The 23980-nt window shown below is 39.1% G+C and overlaps 2 long non-coding RNA genes across 2 annotated transcripts in view; both read left to right on the top strand.

Moving 5' to 3' along the window:
* Positions 1 to 23980, top strand: part of LOC308481379 — a 916155-nt gene that overhangs the window by 323407 nt on the left and 568768 nt on the right. The window lies entirely within an intron of this gene.
* The window catches only part of LOC308481405, a 53365-nt gene continuing 43285 nt past the window's right edge, over positions 13901 to 23980 (top strand). Inside the window, exon 1 of the long non-coding RNA XR_013988642.1 lies at positions 13901 to 14176. This is a non-coding gene — a long non-coding RNA (uncharacterized lncRNA). The remainder of the gene's footprint in view (positions 14177 to 23980) is intronic.

A 23980-nucleotide genomic window follows, 5' to 3' on the forward strand; every position in this document is an offset into this window, starting at 1 on the left:
GTTGGACTCACAGCTGTTCATGGAGGTGCAGGTCAATTCTGTGTCCAGGGCAGCTGTCTACCAGCTCCATCAGGTACACAGGCTGAGACCCTACCTGCCTGCAGACTGTCTCGCCAGAGTGGTGCATGCTCTGGTTATCTCCCGCTTGGACTACTGCATGTTCTTAATGGGGCTACCTTTGAAGGTGACCTGGAAACTACAACTAATCCAGAATGCGGCAGCTAGACTGGTGACTGGGAGCAGCCACCGAGACCACATAACACCAGTCTTCAAAGACCTACATTGGCTCACAGTATGTTTCCGAGCACAATTCAAAGTGTTGGTGCTGACCTTCAAAGCCTTAAATGGCCTTGGACCAGTATAACTGAAGGAGCATCACCCCCATCGTTCAGCCCGGACACTGAGGTCCAGTGCCGAGGGCCTTCTGGCAGTTCCCTCACTGCGAGAAGTGAAGCTACAGGGAACCAGGCAGTGGGCCTTCTAAGTAGTGGTGCCCCGCCCTGTGGAACCCCATCAGATGGTAAGGAAATAAACAACTATCTGACTTTTAGAAGACATCTGAAGGCAGCCCTCTTTAGGGAAGTTTTTAATTTTTGATGTTTTATTGCATAATAATAATAATAATAATAATAATAATAATAATAATTTGCAGTGCAGCCAGGCAAAAGCGCTTCAAAGAATCATAGAATTGTAGAGTTGGAAGGGACCCTAAGACCTGCAACACTTGAGGAGGGGGGAAAGCAAGGCTAGTGAGGTGTGTTGTCTTGAACCACTACACTGCATGCAGACCAAAGCAATGAAAATCCTATCGTGTTTCCTTACAAATCGCCCCAAATCCCTGCAGAATTTAGATAAAACCTACCATGACGTTTCTGGTTTTGAAACTTTAAAATGTTGGTGGCAACTTGACTTCACACAGTCCTGATCAGCATATTACTGCAGCTAGCAAGTAAGACAGTTCCAGAGGCATTTCATTATTCCAGATGGGAGGATAAAGAGTCATGTTGTACCACTGGGATGACAACTGAAATAAGAGAAATGAATCTGCTCATGCACTTCAGATATTACTATGAGGTTCTCAAGTGGTGCTTTGGCAATGATTAGTGGGAATACAATGAAAATAACTTCTAGATATTGGTTAGAAAAAGAAAAGTTAATGTTATGCTCAAAGAAGCAAACGGAAAGAAAATTTAAACTATGTTACACATAGCTTGTGATTTCAATAATTCTGCAATAAATAAATAAAACCATGGAAAGTATACAATTAATAGAACAGGAGTTATACTGAGATGTGTGAAAAGTTTGATAGAAACTTTCGCTTCTTCAGGCAAGTTAATTCGACTGAATTATCATGACTTTGAGTTGAGAAATCATTCTGTGGTGTTTGTGTGTGTGATTGCAACTCAGTGCTCCAAAAGTGTCATTTTAATGACTTGATCTGGTATGTTAACTTAAACACCATTCTTCTAACGAACAGTATGAAAAGATGGGTGGTACTTCAGTATATGAAACAGTAACAGTTTAATTCAAAGAGGGAAAGATGAAAAACACTTTCTATTGAAACAAGAAATCTTAAGCCCTCTAATCGACAAAAATGCAGTATTATTATAAGTTAATTCCTCTCCCCCAATTGCTTTAATTGAAGTCACTCTTGTTTTATAGCAATAAAATAAAACTTGTTTCATATGTGGATACAGAAGAGAATAATTTGATGATTTCTGCTGTTAGCTTTTGTTATGTGGATTTTTACATAATCATTACTCATAAAGTTCTGACAGATAAGTTACCCTCTTTGCTGTTATTACAAAAAAATCTCCAGGCTTCGTGGAAATGTTAATTTATTAAAATGCAATAAAAGGAACCTCCAAGTCGAACTCTACAGTGCGAATATTTTATAGGTGATGCTCAATGCTCCTGTCATCTTTGCTTCAAATGTTTCCACGTTTGAAAGGTGAATTCACACAAAGTCATACAAAAATCTCTTCCCGCATGCTAGCTGTCACTATCTTCCCCCCAAGATGTATATTTTTGCTTTAAAGAGACAGGTGTATGTAATTTTAATGTCAGCACCAGCATCGCCAAAAAGTGCCCTGGCAATCAGTGGAAAGGTTTAATAGGTTTCCTGTCTTGTTCTTAATTTGCTGAAATTACAAAATCAATACTTTCAGTTGTAGCTGCTGCTACCCGTTTTACTGCTTTAAGATAAAGTCTACAAAGAAAGTAACCTTCACTTTCAATTTGTAGCACCAAGCATCAGGGTGTTCTTAGCCACTAACTAACTAGTCTGTTTTCTCTTATCCAGTAGGAGACATTCGGGAAGTGCCATGTCTCCCTTTAAGGGACACATACATCCTGAAGAGAGCAGTGATTAATAGCAGGCAAATTATGATTGGTTTGTTTGCTGCTGAAAACATCTTCGTTCATCTCTTCTAATGTCACCTCTAACACGGATGGTCTCTTATTTGTTTCTATTCCCAGTTGGGTCTATCTTGTATTTGTGGAGGTGAAGAGCCTAATAATCGGTTCTGTATCGTGTATTTCTTGCCATAAGAGCAACAGCCTTGTTCAGGTAGGCATAATGGAGGTTAATATTCTCAATAGCAAGCTGATATCCAAGGCCAGAAACAAGAAGATATAAACCATCTTGAGCCCTGCAATCGGCAGGGGAGGAGAGGCCTTGTTGGTGGTGCCACTGCCGGCCAGTTGACACTGAACTGTGACCTTCTCTGCAGCAGTTCCCAGTTTATGGAAGGCCCTCCATGGTTAGGTCCCTCTGCCTCTCTCATTATTAACATTCAGGGGGAATTTAAGAGCAGTCCTGTTCATCCAGGCCTTGAGTTTAGAGAAAAGACGAGTAACAGGTAACATGACAGAGGTTTATAAAATTATGCATGACATAGAGAAAACAAAATTATAAAAATCCTTCCAGTAGCACCTTAGAGACCAACTAAGTTTGTTATTGGTATGAGCTTTCGTGTGCATTCACACTTCTTCAGATGCACACGAAACCTCATACCAATAACAAACTTAGTTGGTCTCTAAGGTGCTACTGGAAGGATTTTTTTTATTTTGTTTCGACTACAGCAGACCAACATGGCTACCTACCTGTAAATAGAGAAACCAGATACAGAAAATCTTTTCTCCCTCTCCCATAATGCATGAACTCATGGAGAACCAATGAATCTGAATGCTGGGAGTTATAGCCCAAAATACCTGGAGGGTACGAGGTTGGGGAATGTGGTAAACCACACCATTTATGAGAAACCCTTGAGATTCTACTAATATTTTCAACTGTAATAGATACTTCCACCAGCATACATTCTTGTAGGATATTTCAAAGCATGGAAACAGCATCAGTCTAAATGAACAGCCAACAGCTATGGCAAATGAAGAGTTGACGGGGATCATCTGTGTCAGTCACTTTGCTTTGACTGGTCCTACAATCTTCCTGCGTTCAGCTCAGCAGGCACTGAACCCCAAATCTATATTTAATTTAGAACATTGCACCTTTATTCAGAAAACTTTCAACAGCCTTCCTATGATCTGAAGCACAAGGTCATGGAGACCTGTTTACAAGGAGCACCTTTTATGTGCTTGAAGGAATCACAGAGCAAATTCAAGAATATTTCGTTAACAAAATAAAATCCCCGGAAGGATCTTATATCTTCAAAAGATGGAAGGAAAGCATAAGTCTGCTGCTTGTAAGACTTTGTTTATCTTACGAATTTATCCCTGAAGATAAAAAACCATTCCCTTCAGAAAGGGTCATAAAGGGTTGGGGTGGTTGTCTTACTGAAAAACAAAGAATCTCTTCAGCCAAAACTTTTAAAAAATAAAATCTTCAGAACTCAGATAACTGAATAAAGCTAAACTACATTCTCACACTCCTTATTCCATAGCTGTTCCATTGGAATCCAGGGAATCGTTTCAGAGACAATGGTTTCAACAATTTCTTTTTAAAACAATCCCAATGGTTGTATCATTTACCACTTCTACTCTGTCCCCTTACATCAGATGGCCTCATCACTAGGCTCCATGGATTCGGCAAAAGAGAACAGGCTCTGTGTATGTGCAACTGTCTATGTATAGGTCCACTACTTGCTTTTGGCAATCTTGCTCTTAGAGTACCCTTAAAATGAATCCCATTGTGTTTAACAGAATTTACTGCCTAATATGCGTGCATAGGATTGCAGCATCAAACAAGTATTTCGTATCCTATGCTGAAAATCGTTAGCAACTAAAATCACATTTTGGATGATGTAGCCATTGCCCCAAGTCTGTAAAAGTCTGAATACCAGGGCCTTGTGGCCCAAATAACCTTGGCTTGAATTCAGACTTTGGCCCCTGTGAGCAGACAGACTATCTCCGTGGAAGGCTTCTTTGATCCAGAGGAATCTGGATGGAGGAACGAAGGAGATGCCAGGTATCTTTGTTATTCCTCTCTCTACTTGCAGTCTATACCTCCTGAATATCTGCTTTGCAGCATTGGGGTTCAGAGTTGTGTAAGACATGGTACTGGACCCCTGAGGGAAAGGTGCAGCTCGCATCCTCACTTTCTGCCTATATGGACATCCAGAGAGGAACTCTTCTTAGAAACCAAAAATACAGTAAAATATCACAGATTAAAAACTTCCCTGAACAGGGCTGCCTTAAGATGTCTTCTAAATGTCAGGTAGTTATTTATCACTTTGACATCTGATGGGAGGGCGTTCCACAGGGCGGGCGCCACTACCGAGAAGGTCCTCTGCCTGGTTCCCTGTAACTTTGCTTCTCGCAATGAGGGAACTGCCAGAAGGCCCTCGGCGCTGGACCTCAGCGTCCGGGCAGAACGATGGGGGTGGAGACGCTCCTTCAGGTATACTGGGCCGAGGCCGTTTAGGGCTTTAAAGGTCAACACCAGCACTTTGAATTGTGCTCGGAAACGTACTGGGAGCCAATGTAGGTCTTTCAAGACCGGTGTTATGTGGTCTCGGCGGCTGCCCCCAGTCACCAGTCTAGCTGCTGCATTCTGGATTAGTTGTAGTTTCTGAGTCACCTTCAAAGGTAGCCCCACGTAGAGCGCATTGCAGTAGTCCAAGCGGGAGATAACTAGAGCATGCACCACTCTGGTGAGACAGTCCGTGGGCAGGTAGGGTCTCAGCCTGCGTACCAGGTGGAGTTGGTAGACAGCTGCCCTGGATACAGAATTGACCTGCGCCTCCATGGACAGCTGTGAGTCCAAAATGACTCCCAGGCTGCGCACCTGGTCCTTCAGGGGCACAGTTACCCTATTCAGGACCAGGGAGTCCTCCACACCAGCCCGCCCCCTGTCCCCCAAAAACAATACTTCTGTCTTGTCAGGGTTCAACCTCAATCTGTTAGCCGCCATCCAACCTCCAACCGCCTCCAGGCACTCACACAGGACCTTCACCGCCTTCACTAGTTCTGATTTGAAAGAGAGGTAGAGCTGGGTATCATCTGCATATTGATGGACACCCAGTCCAAATCCCCTGATGATCTCTCCCAGCGGCTTCATATAGATGTTAAAAAGCATGGGGGAGAGGACGGAACCCTGAGGCACCCCACAAGTGAGGGCCCAGGGGTCTGAACACTCATCCCCCCCACCACTTTCTGAACACGGCCCAGGAGGAAGGAGCGAAACCTTGGAAGTCTCCATTTATTTGGACACTAAAGCATCCACATGATACAAAGCAATGAATAATAGGTTAGGAAGCCGAGGGCAGGCCTTCACATAAGCCAGATGTAGGGAACCGTTGGTTCTCCAGACATTGCTGAACTGCAACTCCCATCATCCCTAGTCATTGACTATGCTTGCCGGGGCAGATGGGAGTTGTAGTTCAACAACATGTGGAGAGCCACAGGTTCCCCACACCTAGCATAAACCATGATAAACCTCTTCAAGCCACCATCCCAGCCTATCTAGGTGTAGCCACATGTTACTGATATAATGTGATGAGGCTGTTGTGTCTCGTGCTTCTTCTCACAAAATGGGAGGAAATCCTCTGGAAAAGCAGGAAAAGCTTGGACATTTTCTGTACAGTGGTACCTCGGAAGTACTTAATTCGTTCCAGAGGTCCGTTCTTAACCTGAAACTGTTCTTAACCTGAAGCACCACTTTAGCTAATGGGGCCTCCTGCTGCCACCACACCGCCGGAGCACGATTTCTGTTCTCATCCTGAAGCAAAGTTCTTCCGGGTTAGTGGAGTCTGTAACCTGAAGCGTATGTAACCTGAGGTTCCACTGTAATTTGCTCTGTATAAGCCAAACTATACAGTGCACATAGTGTGCAACTCCAATTACAACAGTCCTCTTCAGTCATTTCCCTCCCCCCCCACCCCCCACATGATATGGGGAGAGTGGTGAGGCATGTTTCCTAACCCAGCCTTTTCCATTCTGTCACTGTCACTGCCCCTGCAGATCTCCATGTGCCCAGGGTAGAACACGTGCAGTAGGAAAAATCATCTACACATGGAGGCTAGATTATTGCAATGTTTTATGCATGGGGCTGCCTCTGAAGGCAGTTCAGAAACTTCAGCTGGTGCTGATCAGCCAAGTTGCTTATCAGGGCCAGACAGTTTGAGCATATTACACCTATCTTGGGCCAACTGCACTGGCTGCCAATTAGTTTCTGGGCCTGATTCAAAATCTTGGTTTTGACCTGTAAAGCCTTAAATATTGCAGGGCTGCAATACTTCAGGAGCCACCTCTTCCCATATGAATCGGCCCGGCCTAAGTCCCTTCTTTGTGTGTCCCCTCCGCAAGAGGTCTGGAGGGTGGCAAGACAATAATGGGCCTTTTCTGTGGTGGCTCCCTGCTTGTGGAATGCTCTCCCAAGGGGGGTTGCCTGGCACCCTCCTTACATATATTTAGGCACCAGGCAAAAATATTTCTCTTTTCCCAGGCCCTTGGCTAATTAAACAATGTATGGCCTTTTAAACTGTGTGTGGTGAGCGGGTTATTATGCTATTATTCTCCTGGGGGTAGGCCATGAACCAATGGCTTCAAGTTACAAGAAAGGAGATTCCGACTTAATATCGGGAAGAGTAAAATTACTCTTAAAATTAAATATTCAATGACGTTTCAAATTTAGAACACCGTTGCAAGTTAGAATTGCAAATGAGGTTGAGGCAGAGAGATCACAACTCCTATATTTTATGAATTTTTACTGCTTTTATTGTAGGCTATTCCTATCTCCTTTGGGGGAAAGGAGTGGGATATAAACAATTTCAAATAAATAAAAATAAAATGCGTAAGACTGGCAACGCTTGACATAATGCAGAAACATTTGTGTTGACACAATGCTGTGTCAAATTTTCAGCTGGCTGTTGGAAATGGGGGAGAAATTTTTAATACATAAACATTTTGAAAACTGAACGCAAAGTTCCACAGGTTGTTTGCATTAATGTATTAATGCCTTAATGTTCAGGTAACAGGAGCATTATTTGGGAGAAAGTTGGAGAAGCAAGATCTAGAAATTTTGAGAAAATTGAAGCACTTTAGTATGGTAAGGAATTGCAAGAGAATTTCAGCTGACAGGCAGCTAGCTATACATGTCAGATCTGAGCTGCTAATTTTTTTATCCTATAAAAAAAATATGAGACTGTGACTCTTCCCTCCCTTTCCCCCTTCAATATCATTGTAGCTATACACGTCTAAAGGACTGGCATTCTAAGCTGCAAGCAGGACACATGCTGTTGTTAACTGCACTCTAGAAAATCTGCAAAATACCACTCTTGAACAACAAACTCATGATACTTGGAAGAAAGGCTAATGTACCTGTAATGCACAAACACATTCACCTTGGCACTAATGTTTGATAATTTTTGAATAATTTTCATTGGTAAAGAATGCACTTTGTAAAATGGCAGGCTGCTTTAGCGGGATCCTTCATTTCGCCCCCACAAAATAAAACCATTCTCAAGTTGAACCTCCAGATACTAATGTGTTTAAGTAACAGTGATTATAACTAAACTTGCATTTCTTTCCACAGCAGACTTAATTCAAAACTTTTGGGGCTTTGCCAGTCAGAAACAGTTTCACTGAAAAGCAGAATGGCAACATGAGAGGCGGTTTGGCAATACGTAAACAGGGAAGAGCAGGTTTCTGTTTTCCTGTGACACCCGTGTTTTCATCATGCAGAATTCTGTTCCATTTTTATAATATGCATTCAGGCATTCAGTTATTATGAACAGTAAAAAAACAGTAAAATAATTAATAGTAATAGAATATTTACATTAAATTTAACACTACTTAAGACCATTGCTGAATACATTTAAAACCCATTGCTTTCAATGGGTCTGTTTTGCATAAATCGGGGGCTGTTAACATGTATCTCATTTTGCAGTTTATTTTTAAAATGAAATCTACATTTCTGATTCAACATAACGTGGAAGAGCACTGTGTTATTCATAAAGTGAAACTGTTTTTATAACTAGTGTGCAAAATCAAGCTAAAATTTCTTTGTGCCTAAATTTTGAAATTTAATCTAGCCTATGTATACCCTCAATCTCAACAAGACTTGTTACCATCTGTAGTTTGATTTCCAAACGAAAGCTCTTAGAATACCCCTGAAGGGAGCTTATATTACAACACAATCCTTAGCATGTTTACTCAGAAGTAAATCCCATCGTGTTTAATAGGACTTACTGCTTATTACTGTAGTTCAAGTCTGCTATCCTGCAGCCAGTGAGGTTGCTTAAGTCCCATTGTCTTGAATGATATTTTGTCAGTCTATGTGCAGGATTGTAACCCAAGGAGTCTAGCTTTGAAAATCAGCTGAAGAATCTAGTAAGTAACATTCTTCCTTTAGAAATTTACACTAAGCAACACATCTCATGCTACATTTTCCTTTAAAACATTAAAATGTCCCCATTAAGAAGTACCAGCAAAAAACAGCTCATAGAGATGGTGCTTTAAATTACCGATTAATTCAAATCTGTTTGATAAGCTTTAAGAGCACTAATTGATATCAGACAACATCTCTGAGGCTACTCTGCTACAAGTACCACTGAATATATAATGTCACAATTATCATGAAATATTATTAATGGAACATAATCTTAAATGTTCAGCATAGATTTCATATTAAGGTAGACTAATGAGATATTTGAGAAAGTTCCCAACTTTCCACGTGCCCATTTTTAATGTTTAACAGCACAATCCTATGCATGCTTACTGAGTGTGTATAGGATTACAGCATTAAATTGTTAATGAATAAATAACATTTTAAATATATCTTACACTTCCAGTTGCACAGAGTTGTAACCATATTGTGCAAGTGCAAAATATTTAAATGATTTTGCATGAAGTATGTTGCTGTTTCACACAATAATAGGAAAAGTTGCGCATTGTGAAAATAGAGCTGGGCGATCTGATGTTTTATAGGGACTCTGTTACTGCTGCCAGGCTGTATGTTGATGAAATGAGAAATAAGCAAGGGAGGGGGTGTTTTCGCAGTATGCTTTGAAAGATCTTCACTAGAGCAGCCCTGTGTAGACAAATGGGTCTAACATTGTTCAAATATATCCTTTTCTTTGTTTGGAACAAAGAAGTAGAAACTCTGGAGCTCGGACCATTAACATCCAAGTTTCTAAGCTTGCAGACACGCCAGCAGTCCCAGTACAACATCCCTACAGTGCTGGTAAAATACCACATTATGAGACACACTAACCTGATGCGAGAGACTATATATACACTCTGTTCTAACTTAAGTGCCTATTTGGAGATACAGCAAGTCTTAAGGGTCAAGTGATTCATCCGATACAGCTCTGCAAAAAAATTCATGCTGTTGAGTGTTTAATAAATATTCCGAATGTGTTACAGGCAGGCGGAATATAAAGGGCATGTATACTTGCTATTACTGTAGCATTAGATTGCTTTTTTTCCCTTCCTCTCACTGTCCTAAAAAGTTGCATTGAAACAAATGTTGCACATTAGTGGGATTATAAATACAATATTAAAATTAAATTTGGTTTTAATCTATAAAGGGGGTTGTCAAGCCATACTATTAGTTTCCTGCTTTTGTGTGACGCTCACCGACATCTTTTTACCATTGCAGTCAGAACAAGGAAAATGTTTCTTAGGTCTCCTTTGCTATAATCCATGCAATATAGGGTTTTGCAGTGCTTCACACAGTCTTCCCTAGTATATTAACAGGGCAATCCTGTGCACATCCATGCAGAAGAACATTGATATCTACAAAGAAGAAAGCCCCAATGATATCAATGGGAATTGGTTCCAGGTAGAGCAGTTTGCATTTAAAGGATCCACATTGTCTGAAACAATCTGCAAACTGAAACATAGCGATCCTTCAAAATTCTCACATCTCCAAATCTTACAATGCTGTTCTCCAACCAAGTCATGATTACAAAAATGCATATACTAGGGTACAGTGTGTATAAAATGCATATATTAGTGACAATAACATACAAAAATGCATTATGTTAGGGGGCATTTCTCTGAAAAATGTGTATATTAGGCAAAATTGCACACAAATGTGCAAATTAGAAGAAATTCACTGATGAGTCTTCACAAGGACTTCTTTTTAAAGAAAAATCACAAACTGATGTGGAAATGTGGAGAATTGAAATTGAGATTGGGAAAATGAGAAACTGAGAGAACCCAAAATTGTCAGATTTGTCCATCCTTCCTTGTAGGAAAGTCTATTTTATGATTGCAGTCAAAGGAAAGTTAATGAAAGCTGCACACTTGAAAGTCCCATTGAATTCTATGGCACTGACTTCTGAATAGACACACATAGGATTGATCTTTATTAAGTAGTGCTGAAATCTGCTCCTCAGTTTCTCCAAAGTTTTCTTCCCATCCAAAATCGTTTTCTGTTTTTCTGACTCATTCTCTGGGTACTTAAGAATTTCTTCAGAATTTTGTAGGGTGCAGAGATTTGAGTTTCGGTTTTATCATTTTGAGGTGGCCAAAGGCAGGTTCCTTCCCCCCTTTCCATTAAAACTTGATCTGGAAGTCTAAAGCCTTCCCATTCCCAGTTGCCCTCACTTCCTGAAAGAGTCCCATGGGAGGAGTTATATCAGGACATCTTCCCCTGGGCTTTAATTGAGGTACAAAATGCAGAGCACAAGAGAGATGATTTGTAGAATGAAAAAAAGGACGTTCACAGGTAGTGATTGATGATTCTGTCAATTTTAGGTGCTCTCTGTTTCTCATTTTTCCAATCTTAAATTCAGTTCTCCATATTTATGCAGTAATTTGAGTTTTTTATACTTAAAACATCCCTGTGAAAATGCTTCAGTATTTTAGTACAAATTTGTCCTAATAAACACATTTTTGTATGCACTCCTGACAAATCCACACATTTTTGCAAGTAATATACCCTTATCCAATGCATTGTTGAATGTCATTTTCATCAATATGTGCATTTATGTGCACACTTTACCATAATGTATGCACTGGTGTATATGTCACTTGGCTGGAGAACTCACTGCAAAATTCAGAAACGTGTGAATTTTGAAAGATAGCTGTGTTACAGTTGCTTTGCCAAGTGCAAGTTGGCTAAGTTTGCCTTTAAATGCAAACTGAATCAGAAATCTGCCCCACCCCTATGACAGCCCTCAACCACCACAAAAGTGAGGCAAGCAGAGCAAAAGAAACTTGCCCCCCATCCATGAGAATTTCACTGAAATTTTCTCTTCCATTTGCACATTTTTGAACGCAGTTTCTTTTCACATTCATGGATGTGTGGTGGTTCAAAAATGCAACAGAAATTTCTGGTGTAGTACTGGTGTCAAGGCAAACCAGTTAGTTTAAAACAGAAACACACACACAGGCTCAAAGGCATATTGGTATGCTCAACAAGAAGTTTTATGTGTTTCTCTCACAAGCTCATTGCAAACACATTTGCTAAGTGCACAGCTATAACAGGGTAAAAGAATGCAAATGGAATAAATTGCTCATGTTCATGATGGAAGGGTATTGTTGCTTGAAATAAAGAAAGTTAATATAGTATAGTGGGGGGACAACAAAACAAGCATTGTTTTCCTATTTGATTGCATATGGCAAACTCAATGAAATCCCACTGAAGGCTTTTTATCGGGGCACATGAAAGGAGTCAGGCCATTGTTTTTGCATATTGCCATCACTCAGCTGTTACTCTAAAGGAAGTCAACCGAGTCATTTATGTAAAAGTGTTTCGGGTGAAGTGGAAGTTAAGGGGATGCTTGAAGCATAGTGGCACTTCTCTTCCCAGCTGGCATGCATTTCCTACGACACACTGCATGGGAGTAGCATAGGTGCTCATGTAAATGATATTTCAGGATCTGCTGTCTTTGTTTACCGAGATAAAACAGAACTGCCATCTTGATTACGCTGTTTTGTAATCCAGAAAGAGGTCTATAAGCAGCACTGAAACTTAACCAAAATTTCAAATGGCACACACAGCACACAGAACAAGGGGTTTCAAGCGAGGAAGGCTGCCTACACTTCCTTGACAGCATGTCACACTGAACTATGGGGGAAGCTACATTTAAGTAAGGACTGAGCTATTGGTCCCATTGACATCTGTAAGGCTTAACAAATTTGGGCCTGATCCATTACAGCAGGTCTTATCATTAATTCTTGATTACCAGTTCCTTATGGTCTGTTTCATATGGAAGTATGACATATATCTATTTCAGCTCTTCTCCCCCCCCCCCTTTAAAATAAAAGGCTGCCATCTGAGGCAGAATCTGTTCCTAAGCATACTTACTTGGAAGTAACCCCACCACCACCACCATTCATACAGTACGAGCCTGTTAAGATTTCTCTTTTTCTTTTACCCAAAAAGAACCAAAGAAAATAAGATTCCTTCAGAATAAATTGTGTTTATCCACAAACACAATTTTTATTGGTTCATAAACAACACGGCACAAAATTAAACGTGTAAAATGTAATATGTATAAAACGAAATAATTTAAAAGATTGCATTGCCTGCAGTTTTAGCTATCCGTGTATTTATAATTTGCAAAGAAAATTCTTTTGTACCACTCTTCTGACTGACTAGAATAGGTGTCATCCTTTGATTTATTGATGTCTTTGCTAATGCTCCCCCAGTGCAGCCCACACCTTCCCCTCTATCCCTATCCTGCTCCTTTATTTCTGCTTGTCACTCTTCTGTTTTTAATGTATGTGGCTAATAAAATCAGTTTTATTAGTCACATATTCTACATCCATTCCATTCCATTTCATGAAGTAGCAACTGGGAGGGAAAAAAAGGGGGGGGGGGAATCAGCATCACCACAAAGCCACAGTCTTTTTCTAAACTGTAATAAGGCAAATCTGCTCATACTATTATAAACATCTTACCTTCAAACCAGAAAGCAGATAAGGGTCTCATTTACAAAACATCACTGCAGTCATTCCTATGGGCCCATCAAATATTGAGGCTGAGACTGGGTGGCCACAGAAAGCAAGCACTGAAAACTTTATTTCCTTCCTGAATTATTCCACATATTAGAATTGTTTGGTAACAAGACTGGGCTTTTTTGGGGGGGGGGTGCCATAGTATTGCAGATAAGGTTGTAATTTTCCATCATACGAGATTGGTCAGCATTAGTTCTTATTAGTAACTGAATCCATAATTTTCAGTTTTAGGGAAATGCTGCCTTCCAATTTGATGACGCCTTTCTGTATGTATACAGAATATTGCCAATATTGTTGCTAAATTTGACATGGCAAGCTGGACGGCGGCAGAGATGTTGCAAATCCATATTCCACAGAAAGGTTATACCGTAAAATTTACATTTTCCATAAAGTATAAGAAGCCACCATTTTCTGTAATCCCACAGCAGCAAGGAAATGGTGGTACAGAAGAAAACGACCCTATCAGACACATTTCATCATGCCTGCTATCCATCGCTATCTCCTTTCCCCAGCATGATTATCCTATATCTTCCTTCTCTCTCCCCCCCCCGACCTAGAAATATGCTAATTTTTAGATAAAAAAAAATAAACTGGTTATCGAGCAAAATAAAAATAAAAATGGTTAGTACCGATTAGGCCACTAAGGTATCTCTCAGCAAACGTTTTCTGGTTTAAAGAAAAGGCTACTAAAATTATAGAATGGATGCCTCTAGCACACAGTGATGCATGTATTTCATGGCGAAGGCACAATAGAAAAGCTGTATCCTAGAAGTAGACGACATAAACATGGAGCAGGGATCCTGCAGTGGTCAGTATGGTGTTTTTATTTCATGCTGAAATTGCCATATCTTAGATGCACATTCGTGTCATCAAACCCATTTAAGCTAACTACAACCATTTTCCATTTTTGTACTGCTTCAGCCTTTATTACGTGGGTTGTTGTATGTGTATGTGTGTGTTTTTACACTTCAGGCAAATATGTGTATTGGCATATTGGATTTAGGCACGCATCTCCCTTGTAAATAATGCCACTTCGCATTTTGGTTTGGGATGCTACTTTCCTTGAAGATATTGCATAAGAAAAAGAAGCTCTTGCATAGAAATGTGGAGAAAAAATAAGATACAGATCATATAGATATGGGTGGAACGGTATAGGCAATAAGTATACCATATGGGTGTTCATTCAGGCTAATGATGTAGTAAGGACTGTAAGTTTTCAAGTTCTATTGCATACAACACCTGGGTGTTAAACTGGTCCTAATTTTATGGATTGTTAATTTCCCGAAAAGGATTCACCACAGCTATTCTTGAATATTGTAGCTACTGTTTTCTATTTGTGTGTTACTTTTAATTTAAGGATTTTTTTATAAAAAAAATACAATTGAAGATTTCTGTGTACAAGCTGCTATTGAATTTGATGAAATCTATGATCAGCTACACAATAGGAACCTATTAAGGCTGTGTAATGTTCTAATTGGTAATATTTAATAGGGGGACATGAAAAGGCTATTGCGTATGTTGGTCATTTGTTTTTTTGAAAAAAGCCATAACTTGGTAGGAAAAGTTTTGTAATATATCTTGAACCAGATTAAATTTGCTTATACCTGCAATTATGTACAGTAACAACAACGCACCAACCGTTTTAAATGCTTCCATCCTTTTTAAAATCCAAAGGAAATTGTATCTATGTAACACTGCCACCTATTGTTTAAATCTTATAGCAACACCGTTGCAGTTTCTAGAGCTCATCTTTGGAAATATGCTTAAGAGATGCTTAAAATGCCATGTTATCTTTGCTTAGTTTTTAAGGGTAGGGAAGTATTAAGAAATGAGATATAAATTAATGCTGACAACAATATAACCTGTTAAAACCATTGCAATATGATCAACGTTTTATGCAGTGTTGATTGTGAGCATAATCACATGTGACGTATTAAATAAAGATGTGCTCAAAGTCAGAATTTAAACTTTTTGCAGCATAAGCATAACAGGTGTCTAAACTCAAATTTCCATTGTTTCTAAGTGTAAGAAACCCAAATATACCCAAGTTGTCTGTCTGTCTTTCTTTCTTTCTTTCTTTCTTTCTTTCTTTCTTTCTCTCTCTCTCTCTCTCTCTCTCTCTCTCTCACACACACACACACACACACTATCCAGTTTTGTAGTAAAAGGTTAATCAGATACAGGTTTAAATTATGCACTGCGGCCGTCAATCCTATCCAACTCCAAAGAGTTCCATTAAGTTCAAGGCCATTAATATCCAGCAAGATAATATTTGGGCCTGTGCATTAATAAGAAAACATTTTAAATAAATGTACAATTACTTTAGCACAAGCTGTAAATGGAAAAGGATGGAAAACAAAATTTCCTGTTAGTTGCAAGGAAGTCAAACAAAAATTCAACATGTCTATGTAAATACAAAACACATGTGATAATACATCAGCCCGGAAAAAAATATTTCAGAGCAAATAGGAACCTGCATACAACTATATAAAGTACTATCAAAACTAAGCATAAGAAAATGGAAAACTACTTACATTACTTGGAAGCCAAATTGCACTGAAATATTTGTTCAATGACATTTTGGTGTCTGCTTCATAACTAAGGGAAGCAGATATGTATTTCACATTGCCAGTTTTACATGCTAGACCCTCAAAAGAGTTGGAAGCCTGCTTTAGAGTTTAGAGGGGAGATGCGAATTTATATTTATTCTTAAACCATTCAGACCTAAATGTAGCTACATTTCAAAGATCATCATATAGAATATTAGGAAAACAAAGTCTTGAGACAGCATTAGAGTTCACTTTAAACAGGAAAAAACATTCCAATTTAAAGATTGTTCTAGTACTATAAAAACCTTTACCAATATATAAATATTTGAATTAGTAATACTGGGTTTTAAATCAGACTCATTCCTAGCTTTTAGAGGATGACTGTGAAAGTTTTGACTGGCATGCATCAAAATAACACACAAACACATATATATATGTATTCCATGACACTTTAATTATTTTGCTGCTGCAGAAAGTTACCTATCAAGCCATTCTCACAGAAGCAACCCAATAGTCAAGCGATTATAGTTTCAATACAACAAACAAGCCAGTAGCAAGCTTCAAACCTGTTGGCATTACAAAAGCAACTGATATATAGTATTTCCTTCTCGGTGCAGTATCATTTTCTCTGTACTGTAATTCCTAGGTTTCCATTGCACTGGTGCTGAAATTGAAGAGGAATGAGAAGCTGAAATGTATAAAACCTAGAAAAAGAATTTTGCACGCAACTTTATCCTTAAACCAGTTAAGTTGTATCCCTCGAACAATCTATGAGAAGATGTCAGTTGTAATACTTCCAAATCAGTCCAAACAAAGTCTCTTTAATTTTGATGAAGCTTACTTGAAAGCCAGTACATTTAGGCTCACATCCTAAATTGTCTGCATATCTGATCAGTGCAAGGTTTTATTAAGTCAGTTGAGAAAAACCTAGATCGTATTCAGATACCATTGCATGTTTATGTATTTTAAATATGTATAATTTTGCATTCACATATGCAATTGATTCAGTTATTTTACCACAGATTGGTGGATTTTAACTACCAATAACTAGGACACAACTAATTCAGATTAGGGCCTTGAAATCTAAAAAATTAAAGAACTGTGATGCATTCAGTCAAGTTGTGGCGGTGCATAACACTTGTTGGATTTTGAAAAGCACCTGTGAACCCGCATTTGCTAAAATGAATAAAACTTACTTCACCATACAAAAGTTCTAATACTTGGCTTTCTGTTGTACTTCCCATTTCTTACAGGTGACATGCAGAATTTAACCAGACATTTAAACATTTAAAGCTTTTGAAACACGATTGTGAACCAAGGAGCCAAGGCAAGAGACAGTAAACTGAAAAAAATAATAGTTTGAAGCTTGCTAAAAGGACCCTTGAACATAACTCATGAGGTGGAAACTCACAATTTAGTATGTGAGAAATTAATAAATTTCCCTCTTTCTAAAAATACGTACATTCAAATTTGGAAGAAAGAGGACATTAAGATTTCAGAAGCTGGGCATCTAATTAGTGGATTTCATTCTGGCATACAGTTCAAGGCAATGCAAGAAAGATAAATTTGTGCATATTAATAGTAAAGAGCACACTTGTTAGCAGGGCTTGTATGCTAGCAAGGGTAGCAAAATCTAGCAAAAGTACAATTTTACAAAAGCAGAAGAGGGATGGAAAATAATGCCTCTGAGATGAGCTGCCCTTGAGAACAGATACTACGTTCAAATGCATTTTAAAATGCATAGGAAATATGGTTATACTCCAATAGCTAACATCATCATTACTTTTATATCTTAGCTTTACTAGATCATTGCTTTAAATGAGCATCACAAAAGCAATGGAGCTTTCGTCTCCACATTACATTTTCTTGATAATCATTTTCAATTTCCCCCCCTCCTTTCCATGTCATCATTTTAATGTAAATCTTTTTCTTTTCAATAAAATGAAATGATTAAGTAATCCTGCTTTTTGCATGATTAAAGATGACAGATAGGCTTGGCTGGATAAAAATCAAGGCTCCTTGCAGAATCTGTGCACCTCACATGTCAGAATCCTTCCAGTTTGCTTAGCACTAATGACAGGACAGGGCGGGGGGGGGGGAATTACCATGTCCACAAAGTGTCTAGAAAGAATAACAAGCTACCAAGGACCTACCTTATATTATCTACAGCTTCAGATAAATAGTTCCTTTAAATCATTTTCTGTAATTAACCATCAATGAATTGTTTTGACAGAACATTAACAGATCAGTGACTACTGCAGGGCTGTTTAATAGCATCCTATACAGCACCCTGAGAAAAGCAATATAGGAAGAATATTGAACATAAAACACCAAAGAGCTTAAACTGTGTTTTTCTTCATCAAAATTCCAATAGCTAAATATGATTTGATTTTAAAAAACAGGGAGGAAGGGAAGATAGACTTGTGGTGTTTATCCATGTTTATTTCCTTTTAACAACCGTATGTTAAATATGCATTCCCTATGTGCAATATGCATTCATCCTTTTGGGACTCAGACATGTAAACTAGAAAGGGAAATTACAGTTCAGTACATACATACATACATACATACATACATACTACGATTGTCTCTAGACCCAAAACAATGCTAACAAGTCCATCTCTGACCTCCTGATAACCAGCCTCTTGTAATTAATTCAGCATGTCATTGAAACTATCTGTTAAAAATCTTCCTTCCTTCCTTCCTTCCTTCCTTCCTTCCTGTAAACATTCCTGAAGCTAAGGTATCTTGTTGTTGTTGCTGCTGCTGCAGCAGCAGCAGAGAACAGCCATTAATCTGCTATCACATACTTGGGTTTGCAAAAAGCACCACCTCCCTATGCATTTTGCCAGATCAGACCATAAATACCACAACATTCCCTGGCCTAAGTTTTGTAGACATCTGTATCATGGTAGCACTGCATTTCTCTTCTTTGACAGATGAAATTACTATTCTTTGATTATTATTTTTTTACTGGCCCCCCTTCCCTTCCCCCTTTTCTGATTATGTTCTGGATGGCAAAATTTGGGCCACAAAATGCTAATTTCTAACCTAACACCATGACAGCAATCACAGCCATCACAAGGATGGAATAAAGAGAGCAATCTAACATCCAGGGATATGAATTTCTGATCAGTGGCTGGCAGACTGCCGTGAAAGCTTACAGTAATCCCATTGGACAGCTCGGGTTGATGAAGCCTGGGAACAGGCAGCCACAATGTAGGGTAGTTCACAATTGCAAGCATTTGTCCATAATTTAAAGCTATATGAGAAGTGGAGAGTATTCATCTGAACAACAAGCTGTAATTTAACTAGAGTAACATTTACATAGTTTTTAACCCATTATGTCCTTTTGTCACACTGAAATTTCCTTCTTTAAATGTGTGTGTATGTGTGCACAAACACACACAACCGCGCACACACATTCTATATATTAAATGCACATATCTGAGAAACATCTAGAAAGCCCAGTTATCACTTAGGCATATTAAATTTCATTGTGTAATTTCACAAAAATCAATGTTGTGTTTTAAAGTATAAAGAGCCTTAATCATGAAATATCTTACTTGCATTAACAATGCAGTGAAGTCAATGGGGTTTTCCACTGCATAAGCAAATATTACTTAGGAGTTAATTCTGACACCTTTACTTACAATGGATAGTATTTTATTGTAGGCTATGCACAAGTCGAGTACTCACCGAAATTAAATCCAGAGCTTTGCAATTCTAGTGAATGCTATTATACTGGATACGTTGCTACAAACTCATTTTGACGGATACAAAGAGGTGGATGGTATAAGCAGGAGCATTAGTCATTGACTTCTATGGTGAATTGTTCCCAATTCCATTTGATGTAAGTAAGCAGCTGGCCATTTGAGGCTTAAACATATCAACATATGAACCCACCTGATTCTGGGTGAGGCTATATTGATCCAGCTAGCCCCGTATTGGCAATGCTTCTCTAAGGTGGCATGTGGAACTGTTTCCCCAAATGCCTGAGTTCCCAGTTTAACTGAAGATGCAAAGAATTGAAGCTGAGGCCTCCTTCATGCAAAACTACAGTTCTTCCCAAGGATGCACTAAAGATCCTTGGCTGGTTCAGAGAAATTAGGCCTGACTAAATGGATGGCGAATACTGTGAAATATTTCTTCTTGCAATCCAAGTATTCACTTTGATTGCACAAAGAATTCCAGAGGTTTCTGGATACATTAGGGCTCCCCTGCTAAGAAGGCCTTCTGCATTAACCTCCCAGAAGGTGGACAGCTCTGCAAAGAGCTCCACCCACCCTTGACGTGAACAATGAAGGTGACAAGTACAGAAGGCCCATGTATGCTCTGGGTCAGGGAAGCCTTGTTTGAACACTGTGGCTTGAATTCTAAGATAAATTAACTTAAGGAAGTTTATAAAATACATGTTCCCCAAACCCACTTTTTTTCTTAGAATGCTCTTCTGAGGACCAGGAGACCGTGGTCCATGAACTTCCTTCTTTGAGTGTATCTGAAGAAGTGTGCATGCACACGAAAGCTTATACCAAGAACTAACTTAGTTGGTCTTTAAGGTGCTACAGGAAGGAATTTTTTTATTCCTTCTTTGAACTTATTTAAAGTTGAAATCCTATATACTTAAATGGAAGGGAAAGCCATTGAGATCAGTGGGGCTTAATTCTGAGCGCGCGCACACACACACACACACAGAGAGAGAGAGGATTGCACTTTAAGTTAACTTCTTTTAGAACAGGCATAGGCAAACTTGGCCCTCCAGATGTTTTGAGACTACAATTCCTATCATCCCTGACCACTGGTCCTATTAGCTAGGCATCATGGGAGTTGTAGGCCAAAAACATCTAGAGGGCCGAGACTGCCTATACTTGTTTTAGAATGTTCAGTGCTATTTGGGGCGGTCCCTCTTTGAATGAATTTATTATTTCGGTCACAGACCAGTTCCAGCCCACATACAATATCAAGGAAGTCATAAAACATGATAGGGATACATTTGAATTTGCAATTAGGTATAACAGAGACAATACAGATATAGCAACAGTTAAAAAATATATAAATTAAAACTTAGCGGTCCCTCTTTCTTTTAGGAAGACCTCCTGCCCACCAGTGATCATTTCTGGAGACCGCAGGTGGCTGCAGAGGCGCAAGATGGATGGGTAACTTTCTAAGGATCCAAGCAAATCTTTTTTAAAAAAAAAATTCTACAAAAGGAGGGCAGGGAACATTTTCTATAGCACTATGTGAAGTAATTTGTATTAGAGAACTCACCAAAATGCAAGCAGTCATATTAAAGATATTGCTTGTAATCAATAGTTTCTCCCTACTGATTTCAAGCATGTTTTAGCATTTTAACTTTTGTATGTTTTAAAGTAGGGTAGTATTTTTTTTAATGATCTTATTGTTTAATCTTCTTGTAAACTGCTTTGAGACGTTTTTTAAGCAATCAAGCAGTGTATGAATTTTATTACATAAATAAATAAATAATGAGAACAAATATTCAAGAAAAGTAGACAAAATATATATCGCTATTAGATACACACATACTTATATTCTGAGGACTGAAGGAAGCTCTCGCATTAAGTGATAAAAATTGGTTCTTATTATTTTCATTTTGAAAACCATGGCATTTATGGAAAGTACAGCCATTAGAATCTATTCTTTTAAAAAACAAACAAACTCCATTACCAGTTAAGAAAGAAACTGCAGTTTGTTAAGTTCATACTAAATTATGTACTCCAAAAATCCCTACCAAAATTCTTTCTACAAGCTTTCAGCGGAAACAGGCTTTTGATACTGCAGGTGGACTTCCTCACATTGCATCTTCACCACACTTTCAGTCCAATCCATCTAATTTGAACTGTAGGCAGCTTCATTCTGTATTCTGTTAAGAATGATGTGGATGCTAAAGGAATGTTAAATTATACAACCTGGTGGAAATGTTCAGCCTGGCATACAAATGCATAATATATACAAATGTATGGACTTTGCCAAACCATCCAATTCTTCAAACTGTGAATTCATCATAAGGCAAAGGTGTGGAACTTGTGACTCTCCAAGTACAGTGGTACCTCAGGTTACATACACTTCAGGTTACATACGCTTCAGGTTACAGACTCCGCTAACCCAGAAATATTACCTCGGGTTAAGAACTTTGCTTCAGGATGAGAACAGAAATCGTGCTCCGGCGGCACAGCAGCAGCAGGAGGCCCCATTAGCTAAAGTGGTGCTTCAGATTAAGAACAGTTTCAGGTTAAGAACAGACCTCCAGAATGAATTAAGTACTTAACCTGAGGTACCCTTGTATTGTTGGACTGTAACTTCTACAATCCTGGCTTTTGGCCATCCTGGCTACAGCTGATGGGAGCAGGTTCCCCATCTTTGACATAAGGTCAAGAAGGACCACAAGATACACATAGTGCCCACATACCAGCAGATTTTTTAAGGTGTCAAATTTAATATGGCATTTATTATATGAGCCTTATGCACTTTTCTTTCACCGTTGTCACTTGCATTGTATGGAATCCAGTGCCTCAAGAAGTTGTGGTGTGCATTAGATAAAAACGCGCACAGGATAACTTAGCAATAACTGTTAGACGTGATACTAAAATGTGCACCACATTCAGAAGAAGCCTCTCTCCAAAAAATAAAAATAGAAGGCAGGCATAAAAGCTTGAGGCAGTTACAACAGCATCAGAATAAAAACAGCAACATATACTGGGCTAGATAGTCTGTTTCCACAAGTCAAATTATTTTGCTGTTATGGTCAAAGACATCTGTTGAGATCCTTGCTTGATTCAAGCGGACTATGGACAAGTTTCTTTCTCATCTACTCTATGTACAGTGGTACCTCTAGCTGTGGACATGATCCATTTCGGGGTGCCGTTCGCAACTAGAGCGGCGCTTCTGCGCAAGTGCAGAGTGCGATAGAGCGCTTCTGTACATGTGCAAAGCGCCTAGAACGCTTCTTCGCATGCATAAAGCATGCAGAACACTTCTGCGTGTGTGCATGCGGCAAAACCCAGAAGTATACACTTCTGGTTTGCCGCGTTCGCAACCCAAAAAGCTGCAACGTGAAGCAAAAGCAACAGGAGGTATGACTGTACGTTGTCTTTCATTTGCTCAGTAGCGTTATCATTTAATAGAAGGATAAGGACTGAGAATATGTTGAATGAAGTTGCCTGTTATGCAGCCACGTACTGGAACAGGAGTAAAAGAAAGATGTCATTTTGGAGGAATATGTGTTGTCCATATAGCATGAGAGTTCAAATGTAGGCGTCCAAGTAGCATGAGAGTTCAAATGTAGGCGTCAATCCAGTGTTTCCCAGTCTGCTTTTGCTCTTAGAACTGGCCGTCAACCGGGAAGGGGAAGGTGCATAACCAGTTCAATATGACTTTAGTGGCTTCTTGCGTTTCAGTTTTAGCCCCTGTGCCTGAATTATGCCATCTTTTCAGCCTTCTGTTTTGAATAGAAAGAGAAATGGGAGACATATTTATTGTTCTGGTTATTGACAGCATTCCTTTCTACCCTCTTTTGAGTCTACCTACCAACTATCATCAGTCAGATACCCACACCCCTGATCCAATCTTCGCTATATGGGAGATGTTCCTCTTACGATACAGTGTCTAAATTGTATTGGGCCTTGTGCTCTATATTAGGCAAGAAGGCAGAAAGCAATACATTAAGCACAGGCTGCCCTGCAAATCAACAGGATGTGCTGGTTATTTTTATTTTTCATTTAAAGAGTGTTTGTTGTTACCTTCTATTCACAGATTTTTCAGAAACACAGGCAAACCACTATGCTGGCATGCATACAACATTTTTGCAGGCCCCATTGGAAGCTTCTGAATAGACAAACTGTGATTTGGTAGTTTTATCGTACATTCCTAAGGTCTCAAGCAGTTCCTATTAAGGGCAAAGTAAATTGCATATTACTTATGTAATGACTTGTCCTGTTCTATGTTTTTGTTAGCAGTATTTTATTGAAAGATTAAGTGTTATTTTCCATTACATTCTTAAAAATCCTTCTGCCTCTCTCTTTGTAATTCTCTAGCATTCCTGACAT

This window comes from Podarcis pityusensis, assembly GCF_964106645.2.
Source record: "Podarcis pityusensis genome assembly, chromosome: 7".
Taxonomy (NCBI): domain Eukaryota; kingdom Metazoa; phylum Chordata; class Lepidosauria; order Squamata; family Lacertidae; genus Podarcis; species Podarcis pityusensis.